We start from the raw sequence: 16,577 nt of genomic DNA, 5'->3' as shown, positions 1-16,577 counted from the left end.
TCAAGCAAATAGAAAAATAAATGATTCTATTGCAAAACACACTAATTTTTATGTGGTAGCTCAAGTTGATATTCCAGATGTATAAGACCGAAGTGTAGTCAACAGTGGGGATTTGGTAGTGTGTGTCCAAGGATTGTAAAATGCCCTTTAGATTGTGCTAGTGTTTTTGCAGTATCTCAATCACAACAGGGACATGAAACATATCTTTTATATATTTCTGTTTTGTCCAAATAAAATTAGAAAGATTCCCAGGCACACAATATCGAGATCATATAGAAACTTAGTTAATGTCATTTCCTTTGTTGGAAAATTTTCCGTGAACATCAGAAATCTGTCTCCACATTTCCCTAGAAAGGAAATTAATTTCTTTGGGAATTGACACTGTTATCTCTTCAAAAGAAAGTTTCTATGCACAAGTAAAGAAATTTTCTTTCTTAAAATTAACAAAATGTTTATTGGTATCATGTAGTTTAATTGTACATGCAACTCACTACAGAGAAACTCAATCCTTTATGCAATCTGATTTTCAGCTGTCTAAGTCTGCTCTACTCCCTTCTTATTTTCACTAACTTGGCTCTTTTCTTAACTGCTTATCAACAAAATACAAGGAACAACAGCCGAGAAATTGGACTCTCATCAGAACTGACAGTGGGCCTGTCTAAGAAACAGATTTCTGGAGAAGGAAAGAGGCCCAACAACTCTTTTCACCTCAGAACCACTGAGACAACCTAATTGTTCCTGACTGGGATTCGTGTCTCTATTAGCTCAGTGCAAGTTGCACGTAGGCACTGATAATAGGTAAATAAGGATATGATTGCTAATTTCATTTCATGGCAGACCATGACCAAGTATGTACTAATTGACTCTATCAATTTCTACTTAGTTTCAGTACAAAAATAACTATTACATGAGGATACTGATAAGCTGTCACATAGATTGTACACTAAACTCACACTGCAAATGAATTTACACTCAGATGACAGATAACACAACTTACCAAATGTTAATTCTTGAGTCACAAACTGCAATTGCAGTTAATGTTGTGTCATCTCTAAACAATAAAATAAAATAAGACACAGAAAACTCATTTGGAACATACTGCAGAAATCAAACTTTTCTACGAGGCTGGGAACTTAAACCATGTCTGTGTTCATGCTAGGATCATGTTTGCCACTTGAGCTGCAGCTCCATCTCCAGCTCTTTTGTTCCATCTAGCACTGTGCTCGAGTACTCTGGGGTGAACTAAGAGACCAGAACCAAATGAAAAGCAGTATTTTCATTTTACCACAGAAATGCAGTTGAATCTCTTCAGGAAATTAAATATGGACCGTTTTAATCCAAGGTAGAAGAATTTTTCCCAGTAGCCTAACACTGGACCTAATGCTATCTTGTATGACTTTCAATATGATGTTGTTCAAGGGAACTCAACCCTGAGGTCCTACCTAATATTCTGCTTCCTCTGTTCCTTCTATTCCCTCCTTACTTTCAGTAATCCTGGATGTCTTTATTGACTTACTGTCACATTGGACCAATGGGTGGCAGGCCAGAAGCAGAGAACTCTTCACTGCTCACCAGGACAGTGAGAACTCCCTCTCCTTACTGGAGTCTCAGTCCTTCACCCAATTTGCAAAATGATGGAATGGCACAGACAAAATTGCACTTCCCTGACCTTCCAAATGGTTCCCACTAACATGTTCCTTCATCTCGGTACAGCTTTCTACACAAGTCTGACTGTATTTGGGTATCTGACCTCTTATGGCTGTCCTCTGTAGATCTCTGAGTGTTCTGCTCTTCATTACCAACATGAACTCTTAAGTTCTGCGCAGTCAAATACTATGGAAATTCCTAAAACTACTTTTTCTTTCCAAACAGCTATAACTAGCTGAATACTAACTCTAAATACTCTTTATATGCTAGGGGTTATTTCCTGTGTTTTCCTAGAAATGAGGCCTCTCTCTCCAATGAAATGTGATAAACAAAGGTTTATGCATGGTGTAAAAGGAGTTTTTTTCACATGACCCTAAACCACCTTTTGCAGTGATTTTGTGGGTTTCCTTATGTTCCATATCCCTTGCTATGAAGAAAATGGAGCTGATCAAGCATCTACATTTCTGCTTCCTCTCTCCCCTCCTTGCTAGCACTACTGTCCTCTGTCTGTCCAGCCTCTCTGATTCATAAAAGGATTTGTAGTTCATGAGTTATTTATCTTAATCTACAGAATATATGTGCAAACAAACACACAGACATGCTTTGGGTATTACCTTTCACATAAAATTCCAACCATCACTTGATGGTAAGAGACTTCTCATCCACTAAAAATATCACAAATGGTATGAGGGAGCTGTCTTCAGCTGTCTGTTTTCCCCAGAACATGTGAAATCCTAGGCAAGTCATTCTATTTTAGCCAGCCTCCTTCCCACAGCAATGAAATGAGTCATATCAGGGATGATCATGGGCATGAAAAGATTCTCTGGTCTTTTCATCATCATCTCTTGAGATAGACATCCAGCACATAATTAGGCAAATTTTTGTTTGGGGCTGAAAACACACCTTAACAGTAAGGCATTTCTGGAAAATACAAATCAAATTTAAAAACCCCTAATGACCAACCTTTTCTCAGTCATTGAGACATAGAGAGAGACAGGGAGAGACACAGAGAATAGACAGAGAGAGAGAAACAGAGACAGTCAGTCAGACAGACAACAAAACCCCTGTAACTTGCTTTATCCTCTAGCTAGACAAAATGGAGTCACCAGAGAGAAATTTCTTAACCTGCTGAGTCTTACAGCATAACACTGAATTGGTTTTGGCCACTACAATAGATTAGGAACGAGAAGAATTCATGGTATTTCTTCTTGGAAATACCTAAGATTTTAGAAAGGTCTCTACTGATACTAGAGCCCAAGGATCTTAGAAAAATATCAAAGGCTCTGCAGTGTCATCAATACTTAAAATTAAATTCTTTAATCTCTATCACTTTCTTTTCTGTAACTATCCATTCACGTGTGTCTGGACTTACCAACATGCAAATATGCATAGATACACATAGGTGAGAGTGTATGTATATTTAGACCCTACCCTTCATTTTTGTTTCTTTCAGGAAGTTCAGTTGTAGTATCAGATGACAGTTCTTCATTTTGGGGAAAAATCTCTTACCTCTCATACATTTCCCACAGAGTTTCCTTCACTGCTTAGGTTTGACAGCAGACTATAGTATTCTTACCTATGTCTCACAGCTGGGATCTCATGCCTATACCATATTGCTCTGCTACTTCTTGTTTAACATGTTGACATCTGTTTGTGTATGCACATATTTCTTGCCTTCATTCTGACATTAGGAATATGCATAGATATGTATATATGTAAATACCATCAGATCATTGAGAGCCTTCAAGGATATTAACTCACATTTCCATCCTAGATCACACATTATGTCCTACAGCCAATTTTCAGGATAGAAGTGTATTGGAATATATAGGCAGGCATGACACATAACTTTAGCATACATGTTCAGTCAAAGAACAATCTACTTTATACAAATGATCAATTTTCACTACTCATAGCTCATAGCAAATTGCTACCTCATAGGATACCATACATAATGATAGATAAAATCAGAAGATAGATGAAACTAGGTCATCATTTTGATTATAATAAAATGATATATTAACATTTACTGATTGTATAACTACCGTTCACTTAACAATAGATTGTTAATATTACCACAGACCCCACAAAAGCATTTATTTCAAGCTGAAATAAATATGTACTTTGATGATAATCAAGTATTTTAATCATATCTTTACTGACACTCACTAAGTCAACTTAGTGCCAGTCATACAGGGTACAATTTTAGGCTAATACACAAAGAAGAAGAGAATCAATCCTTCTCTGGGTTGGCAGCCACCAAATAACAAAGAAGCAATGAAAAAAGGATATATGACAGAAATAAATGAGAATGGGAGCAATATGTCTCTTCTGATCAATCAGAAACTTAGGGGAATATGCATTATTGTATCCAATGAAAGTGCCAATGGTAGTAGAGTAAGTTTGAAAACCCCTGCCCCAATGATATGCTGGCTGCTGAATACCCATTTTTAAGAGTGAGGATGGAAAGGAAGAGTGTATGTCTAGAAAAAATCAAATGAAAGTAATAACAAGCAGTTCTTGATATGTAAAAAAAAACACAGACTACAGCAATCACTGGAAAAAGATGTCAAGAAGAGCAGGAAATTATGGCAAATACATCAAATAAACAACCAGGAATAGTTATTGTAAAGATAGAGGTATATAGTGCAGGAAAATGCTTTTCTATAAAACCAACATCATGAGACCTACAAGGAGACATATACTTGAAGAGTATATTACATGCATCATATCCATTGCTAGAAAGGAAGGATCGTTCAGACAAAAATGTCAATCACAAAACATCAAAGTTTATCACATTTCAAATTTGTCTAGAAGACACTTTAAAACATTTCATTTTCTAACTGAAGAATATACATTCTACCAGAAAATCACATGTTAAGCTAATAACCAGGTTAGAAGAAACTGAAACAAAAATTGGATATACCAATGTACCTTATTTTTACAAAGCAATAGAGATACAAAAAGAGAGAGGACAAAAACAACGCAGGAAAGTTAACTGATAGACACTTGAATGATCGGGGGACTGATAAACCAAGAAAGAAATTTAAAGTGTCTTGAAGCAAATGAAAACAAAGTGATGATATTGAAAAACATACTAACTTTAATGTGACAGCTCAACATGATAGTCAAGAAGTGTGAGGTAGAATAGTAGTCACAGGGTGGGGAGTTTTGGAGGTGGGTACAGAGTCAGTGGTGTATTAGCACAGAAGGAGTCACACCTAATGTTTTACAGAGCCCAGTAGGAGCTTGTTGGAAAGTTACTGAATGCTTCCCCTTTTTGTCACACTGGAGTGTGATGACAGGGCATTCTGTTTGCCTGCTAGGCAAACACTCCACCACCTGAGTAATGGCCTAAGTCATTTGGTGCTGTAGATGTCTTTCCAGGAAGGTCTTCCTTCTGTCTAGGTCTGGAAGTAGCCTCAGATCATCACCTGGTTATCTGTGCTCCTGGGAGAAGGGAATACAGCTGTGAGCTCCTAGGACAGGCTCACTGCTTGAGATAAGGGTCTCAATAACTTGTTTTCCATGCTGGCTTCTACATAGGATCACCTCCAATTTCCACATACCACACAGTCAGTGTGATGGGCAGACCCTTCCTGATGCATATTTCTTTCATTTTCCTAGCAGCACTGGTGATCCAACACAGAATCTTTCACTTTCTGAATTGCACTGCATCACACATGTCACCACTCCTTTCATGCTGTTTGTATTTCTTCAAATACAAGGGCTCAGCTCCAGCCTTATGAATGTGGATACTTATGTGTCCATGTGTCTGTACATACATTCATATAAAATATGTGCATAAACTTCTACATATACATTTGTCTAGCACTCTATTATATGGCTTGGATTATAGCTTACCTTTCAGTCACACTGTCATCATCGTGTGCTGAACAAAATTCAAATGCAGATGTACTATAGGAACAAAAAACACATATAGTCAGATATCACATGAATAATTAAACTTCATATTCTGGGTCAAATTATTTTGCAAGTCACAAAACAGTGGACTATGCTTCTTCCCTATAACTGAGATTTTCTTCTCACACTTGATTTCAAATCAGCACAACATTACAGTTTAAGATTATCAAAGAAATATACTTGGTGATAAAATATTAACAATAAGCGTTCTAAAGTAATTGTGTATCTAGCTCACTGGGTCAGAAAAGAAGACAGGTGCAAGGTCATCTCCAAAGATAAAGAGAACACATTACTCATTGAGTCACCAAGACACTAGGCCACAACTTCCTAAGGAGAAGGCAGGGTAGTCATCTATCCATGATCTTCATCACATGTAATCAAAACCTCCAGTTTTCCCAAGTAACTGAAGACAGAGGAGAGAAAGTAACCATGGAGTCATTACTTGCTCTGAACGATACTGCAATATCCTCCATTCACAGGTTGGGATAATCTTCAGAGTATGTGATGCCAAGAATGAACATTATTACCATATCAATCCAGTCACTTTGAGACTTGGCAACAACCTTTCCATATAAAGAAGAGAGAGTAGTTTGGGAAGGGACATATTTGGTCTGGGACAATTCCACACAACAAAGCCATATCTATACAACAAAACTTTTATGCTCATTATTTGCAACTAAGTAAAAGCAGTGCTGTTAGCTTCGAATGGCCCTGTTTTCTCATTCCAAATTTCTTCTTTTCTCACAGCTAAGTTCCAGATTCTCCACTTCTCATAGCAATTTCTTATATTCACCATTAAAAATATCTACATTGTTATAAAACAATAGAAAGTGTGGTATGAGGGTAAATGTCTTTTCAGTTTGTTAGAGATTAGGATCAGAACAAGCTGGCAGAGGGGCACAGCTAGACCCAGGGGCATTGTAAACACTAGCTTCACATGATGACAGGGCTGTATATTATAAGGGATACTTACATGACCTTGATCTTTCATACAAATAGTTCTGCTGCTCACTAGCCTCTATGTCTGTTTCTTTCTGCAATCTACTGCAGACCTGTGGGGACTTGTAGCTAGTGGTTTAGGAGCCATGCTGCTTGCCACCTGTGCTTCAGCATGTACAGTCTCAGTGATGCAAGCAGTCCAGAATCAGAGGGTGCCTGGTCCCTCCCCCCTGGAGTAGGAGATCCCTGATACTCCCGGCAAGTGGGGGCTGTCTCAGGACACCATTGGCTGATGGTCGCATTCAGGGAGGTCCCTATTTGATGACATGACAACCACCGCTTGATGTGTATTTAGCCATCGCGTTTTCAAAAGAAACTTAGATCTGCACTGAGAGTCTGGTGTCCAGACTCTGTGTTCCTGGGATTATTCGTGGGCTCTGTCACCATTTACCCCCTCCTAGAAGTCTGAGAAAGACCCCAAAAACTGGTGCCCAGACGTGGGGCATAACTAGTAGGTAAGTGGACCTCTATAAGCAATTATGTGGAAAGGGATCTTGGAGAGCAGGCACCTTCACTTTTCTGATAGACAGCTTGAGCAAGTTTATGAAATTGTTCTGTCTCTCTCTCTGTGAGGGATTGGAGGTAGGATACGGGATGAGTCCATGTGGGAAAGGGTAGTCCGGCAGGTCAGAAAGGGGAGCACATTGGTGATTTGCCTCATTTCTTCCCCATCGTGGTCGCTATTCTGAGTTGCCTCCAGGGTTCAGTCACCTCAGCTCCGGGGCCACTCAGGAGACCAGCACCCCCCTGGAAGAAGGCTGCCAGCCACAGCCGCAGCCAGCTGACCTGAGTTCTGCCTCCACCTTTGCGACCTCACCAGTATGACCTAGGACACCGACCTATCCAGAAAAACCACCCCGGATGACTGCTCTGCTGGCTGTGGATGCCACAGACTCTGCCTCCACACTCTCCTCAAAGCTACCTCATCCTATGTCTACCCTGGCATGGGACCGTGATATGATTATGAACAATACAATCAGAGGAACTGCAACCCTATTGTCTTCCCTCAAACCATGCTGGGGAGTCAATGGGGGCTGTGACTCCCGTTAACGCCAGTCCCATCTTAAACCCACCTAGCCCTAGTTCTCTCTGGCCCACCACACTCATTTCCACAGCAGCAGGACCCATGTTTGCTTTAGCTAAGTTGGTTGAGTTTATCCAGGCTTGCCTGGATGCCATCTAGCTAATATCTTTGCACAAGGTTTGGGCCCCATCCTACATTCCGTTATGAGTATCCACAAATAAAGAAAAAGGGGAAACTGCTGGGACTCCTAGCTAGTGATTTAGGAGCCCCGCTGCTTGCCACCTGTGCTTCAGCATGTACACACTCAGTGACCCAAGCAGTCCAGAGCCAGAGGGCACCTGGCCCCTCCCACCAGAAATAGGAGTTCTCGGGTACTCCTAGCAAGTGGGGCGTGTCTCAGGACATCATTGGCTGACGGTCATACACAGGGAGGTCCCCATTTGCTGATGTGGCGGCCACCACTCCATCTGTATTTAGCGAACTGCACCGAGAGTCTGGAGCCTGGTCTCCAGAGTCTGTGTTCCCGGGATTATTTGTGGGCTCCGTCGCCATCTTACCCCCCTCCTAGATGTCCAAGAAGGACCCCAACACAGACCCATAGATAATATACTTCATATTTTCTGAAGGAATATGTTATTAATGTGAGCAATGTAGATGAAGCATATTGCTCATGACCTGTTCTTCCCTCACCCAGTTTCATCTGAAGACAGATGTCATCCCCTGACACATCAGTGACAAGCATGACACAGTTAAAATGACACTGCAATTCCAAACCCTCAAGAGGGTCGTTTTACAAATTTGAATGTCTTCTTCCTTTCCCCTCTTGTTTCATCCTGCCCACTTCCAATCATGTGCTCTACACACTTAGCTATCATTAACTCATGTGTTTTTGTGTGTTCACTCCTTATAAATATATGTATATATGCACACTTGTGATAACATACATTTGATCACATATCAGATCTGATATATATTCTTAAATTAAATATTGTATAAAATGATTCTGAAGCTTATAGCTACAGGAACCTTACGCCCAAGTAAATCAATTACTTGGAAGTTTGTATATGACTTTACAATTTACTGAGTTGTATAAATTTATGATCTATTAAACACCTATTGCATATAGGTGCCTTTCTTCTCAGATGCAAAAAAGGATACAGTATTTGGTGATGGTTTCTGTTACCTCCCGATTCAGTTTGTTCTCCTAGTATACATCTCTTGTATACTATTTAAGTTCTTGATCCCAGTGTCTGTCACTAACACCGAAAGTTCATCATCATAAGAGACTTCACGCTGTAACCCAAGGGCCATAAACTAGAGACCTGCAGCTGGGCCTCTGAACAATGTACACTGGGATTGAGGTGTCTGCTATCAATATGGACAAAAGTACATAGATACTGTTATTAAATATAACTTTGGAAAAGCCAATCACTGCATTTCTTTGATGAGTCTGGTAATAACTGACCATGAATGTTCATCTATATCATCCTAATTCATATCTAACATCTTTAACTAGAAATGAGTTTTCCTGTGATAGTGACCTGAACATTACACTTCTGCAAAGGAAAAGCTGATGGATTCATATTGAAGGACCTATCATCTTAATACCAATGCATAGTCCCTAGTCCCCTTTTTTAAGTACAATTACACTCTAGAGGGACACATCTTCATTGCAACCAAGAAATTCCTGATTAAGTCCCTAGACTAACTTCTTACATCCATCCATATCCACCAGAATAAACATGAAACACGTATAAATGTGAGGCGGGTTCCATCAACAGTGATGATGAGTGGGTACTTGTAGAACCAGCTTCACCTGCTGGTGAAGGTTCCTCTACGCCCTGCCAATTGCAGCCTGTTCCTGGCTCTTTCCAAATTCTTTGTTTCTTGCTCTTTCAGGATTCTTTTGTCCTTCACCCAATCTGAAAAATCTCATACCAAAGCATTTTGAATGAAATGTTCTTTTAGATTGTGTGGGTGTTTTTACAGTGTCTTAAACACAACAGGGACACGAAACATTGCTTTCCTGACATGTTTCTCTTTTATCCAGATAAGTTTCTGTTTTATCCAAAGAAACAAAGTTAGAAAGACTCCTGTACACACTGTATTCAGATCAGATAGAAACTAGGTTAATGGTGTTCTCTAGTGCTGGAAACCTCCATGAACATCGCAATTCTCAGTCTCCACATTTGTCTACCTGGATAGGTATGTTCAGTATCCATACATGCTAGGAAACTCAATTGGAGGCATCTTAGAGAAATTAAACTCTTCTACTTGCAAAAGGTAAGACTTTTCCCTAAAAGTTAAGAATATTATGACCCAATAAATCTACCTGATCTGATGGAGAATAACCTCTTCTGGTTTCAGTTCAACTAATTTCAATGGAAATCAAGACTTAGATATCATCTAAATATCAGTATTCTCGGTGTCCTCTATTCCCTGGTGACTTTCCTGCCTCTAAGATAGGAACAAGGAACAGAAGTCTAGAAGCAGGGCTACCATTGATTGTGGTTGCAGGCATCTATAGAAGGAAGGATATAGTCTTCCTTTATGGGCCATATAGACCGCTGGGATTACTTTTTTGTTTCAGAAAGGGATTCCCAACTGCCTGGGCTCATGTGACTAGATGACAGGCACTGTGGTGATCTAAGGATTTGAGATGCTAGTACTTGACTTCATAGCACCCCATGAGCCAGTGTATTTTGATCTACTCTATCATTTTCTAATAAGTTTCAAACCAGATCATGATTACCTGCAGATATGGACAGGCAGTCCTGTGTAGTCTGAAGACACATTATCCTCCAGAATGATATATTACTAAAAAAAATCAACTCACCCATTACTGTTGTCTTCATTAGAATGAAAAACAACCTCTGTTAAGTCATTGTCTTCACTGTGGACATATTAAACATATACAAAAATCAGGTTGCACCATGTTGGAAAAAAATCACACATTTTTTCTGACACTACTAGGTATAGAAATTATGACCTTGAGTATGCCACCCAAGTATCTGCCAATGGAGCTGTATCTCTAGCTTTTCTATCCCTAACACCCCTTATCTCCAGTACTCAGGTCTGAACTCAGAGCACTACCTGTGATACTCTTTGTTCATGGTATGGTGAATCTTTGTGCCTAGGCTTGCTTGATCAATGATCTTTCCACTTGGGCTTTCACCACAATGTACGATGGATGTGCATGCTTTTGGTTCATATGTATAATTATATCTACACAGGTGACAAAGATCAGAGGATAGCAATATGAAAACATCCAGGGTAGAAATTTATTTTTGTAATTGTCCATCTCCAAGGATCCAGTAAAATGTTGCACTGTATGTGTGGTTCCAGAAGCAGAGCCTCAGGTATAAGCAAGAAAGCAGAATATTCCTGAAGCCCTGACTAGAAGCCATAGTATCAGAGTACCCCCATCCCACATGCTGGTGGACCCAATCTGTCTCCAAACTCTTTTATTTGAAATGTGAATTTTTTCATGATCCCTGTATTCACATGTGAGCAGTAAGAAGTAAAATAAAATCATAATGACATGGATTCATCTCTTTCACCAGTATAAATGCTGTCTATATTCATAGTGTCACCAACCTTAGAACCACAGAGTTTAAAATGTGACTTAAAGTGGACAATGAAAATATTATGCATCAATTAAGTTTTGGATCTAGAGAAAGAGCACACCCATCAGAGAACTGGGCATAACCAGCAAAAATATGGAAAAGAGTTGTACAAGAGATTATTTACCCGTTTCACAACGAAACAAAATTGTAGTCTCTTTGGTATGACACTTTATTTCTTCACCTTGAAAAAATTCATTCGATCAGAACAAATGGATGGAATTGTGTGTCACTGCTGTAACACCAAAGGAACAAATTTAATTCTAGTAGGATCTAATATATCAGCAAGGTGTGGATTGTCTAGGAATTTTGCTTCACTGCTTACTAAAATAGCAAAACACTTTTGTGAGACTTGTTTCTCAGTTATTCAACAGCCATGGAAAAGGAGTAATTTTACAGAAAAAGCTGCACTGAGAACATTTTGAAAATAATTCCCAGAAACACTCTGTCTAACAACCATGTATATTTACATATGTTTATCTACATATAGATATCTGACCTTTTTGTCAATTCTTCTGTCCCAACTTCTGTTGGATCTTTTCCATCCGTGCTAGAGGATTAAACGATAGAGTCAAATGCCATGTGAACTCATAGTCTTAGTTTTTTATTCAAATTGGCTACAGTTTACCTAACACAAATAAATTCATAGGAATAGAAATAATACATAACTTAGCAAAATGAACAAAGGTATTTCCATTTTTCCCTGGAAAGGAAAATTAATTTCTTTTGTAAAAGAAAACTTATGCATGATTAAAGTCTTTTTCTTTCCTAGTAAACTTAGCACAATGCTATTGATATTATGCAGTTTAATGCTAGTTGGAACTCACTTCAGAGGAACTCAGTGCTTTAGAACTTCTAATTTTCTGCATTCTAAGTCTACTCTACTGCCTCTGTTCTTTCATTTATTTGGTTGTTTTTTTAACTGCCTCTCACAAATGGACAAGGAACGGTAGCCTAAGAAGAAGGATTCTCATCAGTTCTGATAGTGGGTATCAGAATTCTGGAGAATGAAAAAGATCTGTTGTTCTTTTCATTGAAAAACCATTAAGACCATTCTCACTGTTTCTTCTTTTTATTTTTTTATTGTAATTAGTAAAAGGGTTACATGATATTTGCTAGATACAAGGTGCATTAATTCACATACATTGATACCCTTTCACATGTCTTGGTACCCATTTCCCTCCCCCCCCACACCCCCCACCGGTCTTGGTTTTCCCCCCTTCCCTATCAAATTTCAAATATCCAAATACAAATAACTTCAATATATCAGATAACAAAGTGAGATACTATACCAATATGAGATAACCAAGGTACAGCAAAGGAGATGAGAGACAACATAGTACATTAAGGACAACAATCATTCATTATATGGCTTTGCATTCTCACTGTTTCTAACTGGGATTCTTACCACTGTTGGCTCTGTGAAAGCTGCATGCAGGCACTGATATGTAAATAAGGATTTGGTTGCTAGGTTTCACTTCAAAGCAGACCATGATCAAGTGTGTGTTCATTTATGCTATCATTCTCTATTTCAATACACACAGGGATTACATGAGAACTCTCTGATAAGCTGCCATATTGATTGGGCATTGTACTTACATTGAAATCAGTTTAACTTTCAGATGATAGACAACTCACCAAATGTCAATGTTTGAGTCACAACCCGCAGTGGCTGGAAACGTCGTGACATCACTAGTAATGAAATAAAATTAGAAACAGATAATTGAGTTGGACCATGTAGAGGAACTCAAACATGTTTTATACAAGCTGGATATCGAAATCATGGCCTTGCTCCTGCTAGGAAAATGTTCTGTCACTTGAGCTACATCTACATCTCCAGCTCTTGTGTTCCCTCGAGTGATTTTCTCTGGTACTGCAGTGCAAAACTGAGAGGCATGTTATTAAATGAAAAGCAGTATTCCATTTTGCCATAGAAATGGAATTGTATCTCTTGGGGATATTAAATATGGACCTCAGAAAATTAAAGGTTTCATCCAAGATGGAAGAATTTTTCTCAGTACATCTACCACAATGCCTAATTCCATCTTGTGTAACTTTCAATGCAAGTCAAAGGAACTCAACCCTGAATTCCCTAATTTTCTGCTTCCTCCATTCCTTCAATAATCTGGGATATCTTTACTGATTTCAACTCTCAGATAGGAACAATGGACAGTAGGCCAGAAGCAGGAATTCCATCAATATAATGGTGGGCTTTTCAGTATCACCATTCTGGAGAATGCAGGGTCAATCCACACTCAATAAGAACTTTAATACTAAGCTCTACACAACATTTCACCATGGGGTTACTTCTGAGTAGGATTGTCACCTCTGTTGGCTAATAGAAAGCAACATATAAGCACTGACACTATGAAAATTTTGGTTGCTTCCTAGACTACAGAGCAACCAATCCACCAGTGTTTTTTGACCAACTCAATCATCCTCTATTTGTGTCAATATTCAAAATGACTTCATAAAGATATTCCTAGGCTGTCTGTACAATCTGTATTGTCCTCAGACTCCAAAACGGTTGTACACTGAGATGTCAAATCAACTCACCAAACATTTGCGCTCAGTTCAGATGGGAGGACCTCTAATGTGTGGTGCTCACTATAACAAAATACAAAACATAGAGACAATTAAGTGGGACACTGGGAGAAGAAACAATGCATTTCCCTAAAAGGTTGGGGGTTTAAACTATGGTTTTCGCTAGATATGCATTTGAGTTGTGTATCTAACTGTTTTATAGCTTCAATCCCTGTCTCTGAACCTGCAGCTTAAAGTTTGGGCCCAGTGCTGAATGAAGCTTCTGAGGACAGAAGATTGCTTTTGTCTATGCTGACTCAATCATCCCTTGCTGGCTGTGCTCTCAGGATGATCTGGCATGGGTAGATGAACCACTGTCAGACCTCTGTGATCTACTGGATCATGTACTGAGAGAACTGAAGACAGATGACAAAAACAAAGTCACTAAGGAAAAGAATGTGTCTGAAAGGCTAATTCAGTTCAGCAGCAAAATGCTGATGAGGGAATCTACAGATCAAGAGTGGAAGCAACACCCATGGCACAGGAACATACACACACACACACACACACACACACACACACACACACACACACAATTGGTAATTTCCTTGATGAAGAATGTGATCTTGTGAGAAAACCCAGCAATTGTTCATTCATTTCAACAATTACAATCATGTCTTGATGCCAAGACTTTAAGGCTTTACCCAAATAAATGACGTCTGTGCACTATTCATGGAGTCAGAATCCTTCGATTCACATTTATGAAAAAGGTTGCATTAACTGTACAGAAGAACATGGCATCTGCCAAATAGGATAGAAATCTAAAGGAGGAGTGGATGGGCCAAACAATTGTCCAAACCAAAAGGGAGACTTTGTGGAGACATTCCCTTCTACTGTCTCGAACAAGAGACAAATGTTCACAGCCACTTTCAGACCTATAATCCCCAGTCGTGGGAGGTAAATTGTTAGTGCACAAGTTCTTCCTTTGTGATCCTTTGTTACTGCAGTCCTAGAAAATGTGTACAAACCCTTCGATCTGTGTCTCATGCCCAGGTGGTCTGATCAGAGTTTTCTAAGAGTTCCCTTCACTGTTCACAAGGCCCGGGAGAATTCACTTTCTTCTGGAGTCTGAGTCCTTCACCCAATTTTCAGAAGGATGGAATGGCACAGACAAAATCGCACTACCGTGACACTCCAGTAGTTCTCCACATTCTTTGTGCTCAGTCTCTGAACATCTTTGTACACATGTATATCCATATTCCGGTATCTGTCCTTTTATGCTAACCTCTCTAGATATACGTGTGATCTGCTTTGAATCATTAAATTATACACAGTAAAACACTGTGGAAATTCCTAAAACTATTTTTCACCCAAATTTGGTACAATTCATCAAAAGCAATCACAAAATATACTATTTTTGGAAGGGGGAATTTCCTAGAAATGAGGTTCTTGGTCCAAAGAAATGTTGACCTCTGGTAAAGAAATCTTTTATAAAATGATTGACAAAGAATTCTTTCCTTATGGACATATATTGTGGATTTGTGTCTTTCCATATTTTCCATTTCACTTGCTATGCAGGAAATCAACCTGATATACCATCTACACTGCTGCTTCCATGACTCCCTCAGTTCCCACTTGCTGGTGCTACTGTTGGCTGTCTTTCTAGCCTCCTTGATTGATAGAAAGATCTGTAGGCTCCCATCCAATGTGATAGTATGCCTTTCAAGGTAACAGAGAGTGGAGTATGAAGAAGTGATTCAGGTTCCATTAGTGTTTTTTTATGTGAAATCTGTTTCCAATACATTCAATTGGTGTGAGTTTTCTACATGAACTGTGACCATCTTCATTTCCCTTTATAGATCCTACTACTTGACTTTCAAAGAAAGTCTTATTTATGTCAAAACTTAAAACAAGGATGTACTGATACTGATTGACTGTCATATATATTGTCTACGGTTACAACACTTTACATTGTTTATCACTCAGTTGACAAGTACATGGACTCACCATATGTTGAGGGCCGGCCAGGACTGGGATACATTTCCCCTCTGGGTGTCAGATTCCACACTGTGAAGAAATCAAACACATACACAAAAATTGAGCCAGAACAGTACAGAAAAATATCTTCATTGCTGGGTATTGAAACCATGGTCTTCTCCATGCCAAGCATGGGATCTGATATTAGAGCTCTACCTCCACCTCTGCTATCCCTGCCAGGCCTCTCTGCAGTACTGAGGTTTGACTTCAGAACCTTGGGTTAGATGAAGCTGCATAGGAGTGATTCGAGTTTTGGCAATGCTGCCTCATCATGTGAACCTCTGTTTTCTCTTAGCGTGGCCAGGAATGGACTGGTGAACCACTGAATAACACTTCGTGGAAGATCTGATGATAGCAAGTGAAAGGCACTCAGAGTAGAAATGGCTTTGAATGGCTATTTCCAATCCTGCAGCAAAACATTGGACTACAAATGTGGAGTTTGAGTGATAATGCGTTATATTAGAGCACAAGAGCAGAGGGGCATGTCATAATACCAGTGCATAATCATATGAATACACATAAACACACATATCACACACACACAAACACACACACACACATACAGGTTACACAATCCATAATTTCTTTGGTTGAGTATGTGATTTCTTTGGAACACCCAGTCACTCTTCACTTCAGCAATTAAAATCATGTCTTGATCCCAAGACTTTAATGATTCGCCCAAGATAAATGATGTCTATACTCTATGCATCAACTCATAAACCCTGGATTCATATTTGTCAAAAAATTAGCATTGGGATGGGAGTTTGGCCTAGTGGTGGAGTGCTTGCCTAGAATGCATG

The sequence above is a fragment of the Megascapheus bottae genome, unplaced genomic scaffold (genome assembly GCF_031878675.1).
Source record: "Megascapheus bottae isolate mThoBot1 unplaced genomic scaffold, mThoBot2.hap1 HAP1_SCAFFOLD_91, whole genome shotgun sequence".
In the NCBI taxonomy this organism is placed as follows: domain Eukaryota; kingdom Metazoa; phylum Chordata; class Mammalia; order Rodentia; family Geomyidae; genus Megascapheus; species Megascapheus bottae.
This window is presented reverse-complemented; position numbering follows the sequence as displayed.